General features: G+C 39.5%; 1 pseudogene; it reads left to right on the top strand.

Annotated features, from left to right (window-relative positions):
* The first annotated feature begins 6,894 nt into the window (after positions 1-6,894).
* Positions 6,895-9,080, top strand: LOC783124 (heterogeneous nuclear ribonucleoprotein A1-like; annotated as a pseudogene).
* The last annotated feature ends 214 nt before the right edge of the window (positions 9,081-9,294 follow it).

The following is a 9,294-nucleotide window of genomic DNA, read 5'->3' as shown; positions in this document are numbered from 1 at the left end:
TAATTACAATGTGTGTCAATTTTAGGTATACAGTAAAGTGATTCACTTATATATATATGTACATATATGTCATATATATGCAACTCCTAATGGCTGGGGCAGTAAAGAACCTGTCTGTGAGGTGGAAGACTCACACTATCAACTCAGTGGATGTGAATTTGAGCAAACTCTGGGAGATGGTGAAGGACAGGAAAGCCTGGCCTGCTGCAGTTCATGGGGTTGCAAAGAGTTGGACACAAGTGAGCAGCTGAACAACAAAATGTATATACATATATATGTGTCTCTCTCTATATGTTCTTTTGCAGATTATTTTCCTTTTATATGTTATTATAAGATATTGAATATAATTCCTTGTGCTATACAGTAGGTCCCTGCTGTTTATATATTTTATATTAACTACGTAAAAATTCACAATGTAAAAATTGTTAGTTAAGTTGTACGTGGGACAAAATGAGGACTATAGCCCAGGATACAGCACCTCAGATAGCTCTGAGAAACTGCTCCAAAGAGGTGAACAGTGGGGCGTGGTGAGGGGTGGAGTAGGTCAGTAATATATGTGGCTTTGGTGAAGGAGGAGTACATGCAATCAAGCACATATTTTTTTCAGAAGGTTTCTGCTAGTCTCATGAAGGTTTCTGCTAGTCACAAGGAACATGAAGGACTTTAGTGCTTTTCTAAATATGAGGAGATACAAGAATAGGACTCATAAAATCTTCTGAAATTATCTAACTGAAGACCTGTTCTGCCAGGTTTTCCCAGAGCACAGAGTGCCTCATTTCTTCTCTCCACCTTGAATTCCTTTCAGGGGTGTTGAAGGCCAGCAGCTGCAGCAGCACATGATTTAATCCTTGTAGAGGTTGATGGCCAGTGCCAAAGGCAAGTACCAATTTGTAGTTGACAATATATCATTGAATGTATCTGTTAATTCCAAACTTCTAATTTATTCTTTCCCCCAACTCTTTTCCCTCTGGTAATCATAATTTGTATTCTATGTCTGTGGTTCTGTTTCAGTCTTGTATTTAAGTTCATTTATATCATTTTCTTTAAATACCACATATAAGTGATACCATACAATATTTGTCTTTCTATGTCTTCACTTAATGTGATAATTTCTAGGTCCTTAAATGTTGCTACAAATGGCATTATTTCATTCTTTTTATGTTATTTTTGTTGTTCAGTTGCTTAGTCATGTCTGACTTTTTGTGATCACATGGACTGCATCACATCAGGTTTCACTGTCCTCCATCTCCCTGAATTTGATCAAACTCATGTCCATTGAGTCACTGATGCCATCCAACTATCTCATCTTCTCCCACCCCTTCTTGTCTTGTCCTCAATCTTTCTCAGCATCAGGGTCTTTTCCAATGAGTCTACCATTCACATCAGGTGGCCACAGTATTGGAGCTTCAGCTTCAGCATCAGTCCTTCCAATAAATATTAGGGTTGGTTTCCTTTAATATTGACTGGTTTGATCTCCTTGCTGTTCAAGGGACTCTCAAGATTCTCCTCTAGCACCACAGTTCAAAAGCATCAGTTCTTCAGCACTCAGCCTTCTTTACAGTCCAACTTTCACATTCAGACATGACTACTGAAAAAACCATAGCTTTGACTATGCAGACCTTAATCAGCAAAGTGATGCCTTGGCTTTTAAACACTCTCTCAGCTTGTCATAGCTTTTCTTCCAAGGAGTCTTTTAATTTTGTGGCTGCAGTCACCATCTGCAGTGATTTTGGGGCCCAAGAAAATGAAATCTGTCACTGTTTCCACTTTTTCCCCATCTATTTGCCATGAAGTGATGGGACCAGATTCCATGACCTTTTTTTTGTTGTTGTTGTTGTTGTGTTTCAAGCTAGCTTTTTCTCTCTCCTCTTTCACCTTTATAAGTGGCTTTTTAGTTCCTCCTCTTTTTCTACCATCAGGGTGGTATCATCTGCATATCTGAGGTTCTTGATATTTCTCCTGGCAAATTGGTCCCAGCTTGTGCATCATTCAGTCTAGCATTTCTCATGAAGTGAAGTTGCTCAGTCGTGTCCGACTGTTTGCAACCCCATAGACTGTAGCCTACCAGGCTCCTCTGTCCATGGGATTTTCCAGGCAAGAGTACTGGAGCGGGTTGCCATTTCCTTCTCCAGAGGATCTTCCCGATCCAGAGATCAAACCCGGGTCTCCTGCATTGTAGGCAGATGCTTTACTGTCTGAGCCACCAGGGAAGCCTAGCATTTCTCATGAGTGCTTGCATATAAATTAAATAAGCAGTGTGACAATATACAACCTTGAACTACTCCTTTCCAATTTTAAACCAGTTCACTGTTTCATGTCCTGTTCTTTCAGCTGCTTCTTGACCTGTAAACAGGTTTCTCAGGAGACAGGTAAGGCGGTCTGTTACCCTCATCTCTAAGAATTTTCCACAGTTTGTGGTGATCCACACAGTCAAAAGCTTTAGCATAGTCAATGAAGCAAAAGTAGGTTTTTAAAAAAATTCCCTTGCTTTTTCTGTGATCTAGTGGATGTTGGCAATTTGATCTCTGGTTCCTCTGCCTTTTCTAAATCCAGCTTGTACTTCTGGAATTTCTCAGTTCGTGCACTGTTGAAGCCTAGCTTGAAGGATTTTGAGGATAATCTTGCTAGCATGTGAAAAGCATGCAATTGTGCAGTAGTTTGAATATTCTTAGGCAATACCAATACCCTCTTTGGTAATGGAATGAAAATTGACCTTTCCCAGTCCTGTGGCCACTGCTGAGTTTTCCAAGTTTGCTGACATATTGAATGTGGCACATTAATAGCATCATCATTTAGGATTTGAAATAGCTCAGCTGTAATTCCATCACCTCCACTTCCTAAGGCCCACTTGACTTCACATTCCAGGATGTCTAGCTCTAGGTGAGTGACCACACCATTGTGGTCTTCTGTGTATCTTGCCACCTCTTCTTAATCTCTTCCTCTGTTAGGTTCTTGCCATTTCTATTCTTTATTGGGCCCATCTTGCATGAAATATTCCCTTGTTATCTCAAATTTTCTTGAACAGGTCTCTAGTCTTTCCCATTCTGTTGTTTTCATTCGTTTCTTTGTGTCATTCACTTAGGAAGGCTCTTTTATCTTTCCTTGCTATTCTCTGGAACTCTGCATTCAGATGAGTGTAACTTTCCTTTCGTCCTTTGCCATTAGCATCTCTTCTTTTCTCAGTTGTTTGTAAGGCCTCCTCAGACAACAGCTTTGCCTTCTTGCATATCTTTTTCTTGGAAGTGGTTTTAGTCACCACCTCTTGTACAATGGTATGAACCTCAGTCCATAGTTCTGTGGGCACTCTGTCTACCAGATTTAGTCCCTTGAATTTATTCATCACCTACATTATATAATCACAAGGGATTTGATTTAGGTCATTCCTGAATAGTCTAGTGGTTTTTGCTACTTTCTTTGATTTGAGCCTGAATTTTGCAATAAGGAGCTAATGATCTGAGTCACAGTAGGCTCCAGGTCTTGACTTTGCTGACTGTATAGTGATTCCCAATCTTCGGCAGCAAAGAATACAATCAATCTGATTTCAGTATTGACCATCTGGTGATGTCCATGTGTAGAGTCCTCTCTTGTGTTGTTGGACAAATGTGCTTACTATGACCAGTGTGTTCTCTTGGCAAAACTCTGTTAACCTTTTCCCTGCTTCATTTTGTACTTCAAGGCCAAACTTGCCTGTTACTCCAGGTGTCTCTTGTCTTCCTAGTTTTGCATTACAATACTCTATGTGAAAAAGACATCTACTTTTGGTGTTAGTTCTAGGAGGTCCTATAGGTCTTCATAGAATCATTCAATTTCAGTTTCTTTGGCATTTGTGGTTGGGGCATAGACTTGGATTACTGTGATATTGAATGGTTTGCCTTGGAAATGAACAGAGATCATGCTGTCATTTTTGAGATCGCACCCAAGTACTGCATTTCAGACTCTTTTGTTGACTATGAGGGCTACTCCATTCCTTCTAAGGGATTCCTGCCCTTAGATATAATGTAGATATAATGGTCATCTGAATTAAATTTGCCCTTTCCCATCCATTTTAGTTCATTGTTTTCTAAAATGTCAATGTTTACTCTTGCCATCTCCTGTTTGATCATTTCCAATTTACCTTGATTCACAGACCTAACATTCCAGGTTCCTATGCAATATTGTTCTTTACAACATCGGACTTTACTTGCACAACCAGACACAACCACAGCTCAGCATCATTTCCACTCTGGCTCAGGCTCTTCATTCTTTCTGGAATTATTTCTCCACTCTTTTCCAGTGGCATATTGGAGACCTACTGACTCAGTGGCCTCATCTTTCAGTATTATATCTTTTTGTCTTTTCATACTTTTCATGGGGTTCTCAAGGTAAGAATACTGAAGTGGTTTGCCATTCCCTTCTCCAGTGGACCATATTTTGTCAGGCCCTGACTAGCAGAGACATGTCCTTCTGGTGCTCTGTGTAGCCAGATTACATGCCCGGTGCCCTGGTTGTCCCACTCCTGGTCCTCCTTGAGTGCGTAAACTTTCACCAGCTGTCAGAGACTGGTCTCCATTGCTGCTGGTGGACTGAGGCAGCAGCCCTGCTGGAGTCACCAGGAAGAGGGTCCAGGGAAGGCTGGAGCCAACATTGGAGGACGCCAAGGAGTGGAGGGCTCTCTGGCCTCCCTGCTGCCACTGGCTGCCCTGGGACTGACCCATTGACCAAGAGTGGAGAGTACCCTGTCCTCTCCTCTGCCATTGATATAAATTGATGTATAATCTTTTTGGAGGCCTATTTTGACAGTAGTTATTAAATTTTTACATGCTATTGATACTGAAGACCATTCTCTCGATTATTAGGTCAAACTATTTTAAATTTCTGTTTTTTTTAATATCAAAACTGGCTTAATTTCCACCAGTTGCTTATGGTGCAACCCAGTGCTAGAGCAGGTTGAGTAATATTTCATTGTATGTGTACATATACATACAGTACGTATTGCTTCCATGTTTTGGCTATTGTACATAGTGTTGCTACAAACATTAGGGTGCACGTATCTTTTCAAGTTAGAGTTTTCATCTTTTCCAAATATAAGGGCAATTTTTAGTAACTTTTCTATTTTAGGAAATTTCTAGATTTATGGAAAAGGTACAAAGACATTATAGAGAGTTCTCTTATAATCTGCATCTTATTTCCCTGATTGCTAACATCTTATCTGTGTCGGAAATATTTGTTGTATTAGTGAATTAGTATTGATGGAATATTATTAATTCAAGACCATATTTTTAAAATTTCTTTAATTTTTTTCTTATGCTGTTCTATCCCAGGATCCAGTGCAAGATGCCATGTCAACATTCAGTAGCTGTTTTTGCATGGAATACTTTTGGCTGTGACCATTTCTCAGACTTACCTTGTTTTCAAGGACCTTGACAATTTTGAATAGTACTGGTCAGATATTTTGTAGAATGTGGTTCAGTCTGGGTTTGTCTTACTTTTTATATTTCCCATGAATAGACTGAGGATATGTGTCTTTGGAGAAAAGTCACAGATAAAGTGACATTTTCATCAAATCACATCAAGGATATGTATTCTCAACATGATTTATCATTGTTGATGCTAACCTTGGTCATGTGGCTCAGATAATATTTGTCCACCACAGTTTCCAAATTAATTACTCCTTTGCCCCCTTTTCATCCTGTATTCTTTGGAAGGGAGTCACTAAGGACCGGTGGGAAGGAAGGATGTGATGTTCCACCAGCTCCACCATATTAAGGGGAGAGTATCTACATAAATTATTTGGAATTCTTTACACCGGGCATTTTTTTATTCTCAGTCATTTATTTATTTACTCAATCATTTATTTATATGAGTATGGACTCAAGGTATTTATTTTATGCTTTGAGTCATAATCCAATAATGTGTTATTTGCTTAATTGTTAGAATGGTTCCAGTTCTGGCCATTGGGGGATTTTTCAATTGATTTCTGTTCCCCTTTTACATGCTCCCATCGGTGTGTATATGTGTGTGCTTATGTGTGCGTGTGTGTGTGTATGTATGTGTGCATGTTTAATATAGCATTTCCTACTTTTTGTATTAATTATGCTCCAGCCTCATATTGTATATTCCCCAGGCCTAGAATCAACCATTCTTTTCAAGGAGCTCTGGTTCTGTGCTGAATGTGTTCATTGCACCTAAGTCTTCCCAGGCAACATTTTGCTGTAAGTATTGCTGAATCTCTCCATCTGTATTTATGTTAAATTGAACATGAGTTCATGCTGGAGGCACCACATCCAATCCATAACCATATGGGTTCTTCTAGCTATTCCCCTTGCTTCTATGTAAACTTCCCCCCGCCCCAACAGTGAGGCTCCTGGCTCTGTCATTTGGCATCCATTTACTTATCTGTTCAATTCCAGCATAATCTAGGGTTTCACAATTATCAACCTATACCCCTGAAAGAAACAATGCTACCTACTGAAGTACAGTGCTTACATGCAGTTTCTTTTTTTTTTCTCCACTTATTTCCAAAGTTGCTTACATCAGAATATTTTCCACACCCTTCTCTGAGAGGTTGAGGGTTCCCTGGTGGTTCAGATGGTAAAGAGTCTGCCTGCAATGCGGGAGACCCAGGTTCGACCCTTGGGCCAGAAAGATCCCCTGGAGAAGAAAATGGCAACCCACTCCAGTATTCTTGCCTGGAAAATTCCATGGGCAGAGGAGCCTGGTAGGCTACAGTCCATGGGGTCGCAAAGAGTTGGACACAACTGAGTGACTTCTCTTCACTTCTCTGAGAGTTTATATTACACATTTGTAATACAGTTAGATTCTCTTGCCACAGTTTGCATTCCATTTTGGGATCCCTGACCTCCTTGAATTTTTGTTTGTATATATTAAAGTTCACTTCCTGTGGTGAAAGATTCTATGAGGTTTGACAAGTACATGGTAATATGTGTCTGACACTATAGTATCAAGCAAAATAGTTATAGCACTAAAAATTCCTCTGTGCTTCAACCAATCAACACTTCCCTCATCCCAAGACACTGACAATCACTAATCTGTTTTCCTTCTCCATAATTTTGTCTTTTTCAGAATGTCATGTAAATGGAATCATAAAGTATGCTGCCTTTTCAAGACCAGCTTCTTTCACTTAGTGATATTCTTACAATTCATATATGTTGTTTTTTGGGTTGATAGTTCATCCACTTATATCACTGGGTAATATTCCATTATACTAGTATACAAGGGTTTATTCATTTATTCATGTATTCAAATACATCTAGGTTGCTACCAGTTTTTAATGGTGGTAAATAAAGCTGATTTATAATTCATTCATGTGCAGATTTCTGTATAAGTTTCAAATCAGTTGGGTAAAACTGGAGTTATTCTCTAGCAAGCTATGTTTAGCTTATAAGAAACTGCCAACATATATCTCAAAGTGGTTGTAACATTTTGCTTTCCCACCAGCAATAAATGGGAGTTACTGTTGGTCCACATATTCATCAGTGATGGATACTGTCAGATTTTAGGTTTTAGCCATTCCAGTAGGTGTACAGTAGTACGTCATTACTGTTTAATTTCTATTTCCTTAAAGATACATGACATTGAGGATGTTTTCATATGCTTATTTGCCACCTGCATATTTTCAGTGGTGAGCTGTTTATTCAGTTTTTTTTGCTTATTATTGTTTTCTTAGTATAAAGTTGTTTTCTTAGTATAGAGGACTGAGATACTTTATTATTATGTGATTTTGTGTATTTGGATATTAGTCATTTATTAGCTGAGTGATTTGCAAATGTTTTTTTAATCTGTGATTTTTCATCCTAACAGTATTTTTTTTTTTTTTTTGCAGAACATTGCTTTTTAAAATTTTTTAAAAAATTAAATAAATTCCACTTTTTGCCTGTGGATGCTGCCAGGTAAGCATCACTGAAGCCTCTTCCTCTCCATTGCAATCAAGTCTAAGTCAGAGTTTCCCAAAGAGTCCGAACAGCTGCAGAAGTTCATTGGAGGACTGAGCTTTGCAACAACCAATGAGAGTCTGAGGAGCCATTTTGAGCAATGTGGAATGCTCACAGACTGTGTGGTCATGAGGGTTCCAAGCACCAAGTGCTCCAGAGGCTTCAGATTTGTCACACAGGCCACTGTGGAGGAGGTGGATGTGGCCATGAATGCAAGACCATACAAGGTAGATGGAAGAGTTGTGGAACCTAGGAGGGCTGTCTCCAGAGAAGATTCTCAAAGAGCTGGTGCACACTTAACTGTGAAAAAGATGTCTGTTGGTGGCATTAAAGACAACACTGAAGAACATCACCTGAGGGGTTATTTTGAACAGTTTGGTAAAATTGAAGTGGTTGAAATCATGAATGATTGAGGCAGTGGCAAAGAGAGAGGCTTTGTAACATTTGATGACCATGACTCCGTAGACAAGATTGTCATTAGAAATACTACACTGTCAATGGCCACAACTGTGAAGTAAGAAAAGCCCTATCTAAGCAAGAGATGGCTAGTGCTTCATCCATCCAGAGAGGGTGAAGTGGTTCTGGAAACTTTGGTGGTGGTTGTGAAGGTAGTTTTGGTGGGAATGATAACTCTGGTCATGGAGAAAACCTCAGTGGTCGAGGTGGCTTTGGTGGCAGCCATGGTGGTGGTGGTGGATATGGTGGCAGTGGGGATGGCTGTAATGATGGAATCAGCTTTGGAGGTGGCAGGAAGCTACAAGGATTTTAGTAATTACAACAATCAGTCTTCAATTTTGGACCCATGAAAGGAGGAAACTTTGGAGGCAGAAGTTCTGACCCCTATGATGGAGGTCAATGCTTTGCTAAACCATGAAACCAAGGTGGCTATGGTGGTTCCAGCAGCAACAGTAGCTATGGCAGTGGCAAATGGTTTTAATTACTGCCAGGAAACCAAGCTTAGCAGGAGAGGAGAGCCAGAGAAGTGACAGCTTCTCCACTAAAGCAGGTTGTAAATACATTTCAAAGGGAACCTGGCATTACCTGAAGGAATTCTAACTTCATAGTGTTGGTATAATTTATCAAAATGGCTTCAGAGTAGACAGACTTTACATAGCATGTTAAAAAAAAGAGAGACATACATTTATTCAATGTCATGATCAGCCTATTACATTTAGCAATCAACAGCATGGGTGCAAAAAAAAAAAAATCGACATTAAAACCCTTTGTTGAAATGCTTTACACTTTCCTTAGAACAGAAAATGAAATAACCTGTTATACAACTGGTCACAAGAATAGTCCTCAAGTTTTTTGCCCATACACATGAGTATTGTCTAAAGCATTTCTTCTTTGTAGCAGCTAGGCC

Source organism: Bos taurus, chromosome 17 (assembly GCF_002263795.3).
Source record: "Bos taurus isolate L1 Dominette 01449 registration number 42190680 breed Hereford chromosome 17, ARS-UCD2.0, whole genome shotgun sequence".
In the NCBI taxonomy this organism is placed as follows: domain Eukaryota; kingdom Metazoa; phylum Chordata; class Mammalia; order Artiodactyla; family Bovidae; genus Bos; species Bos taurus.
This window is presented reverse-complemented; position numbering and strand designations above follow the sequence as displayed.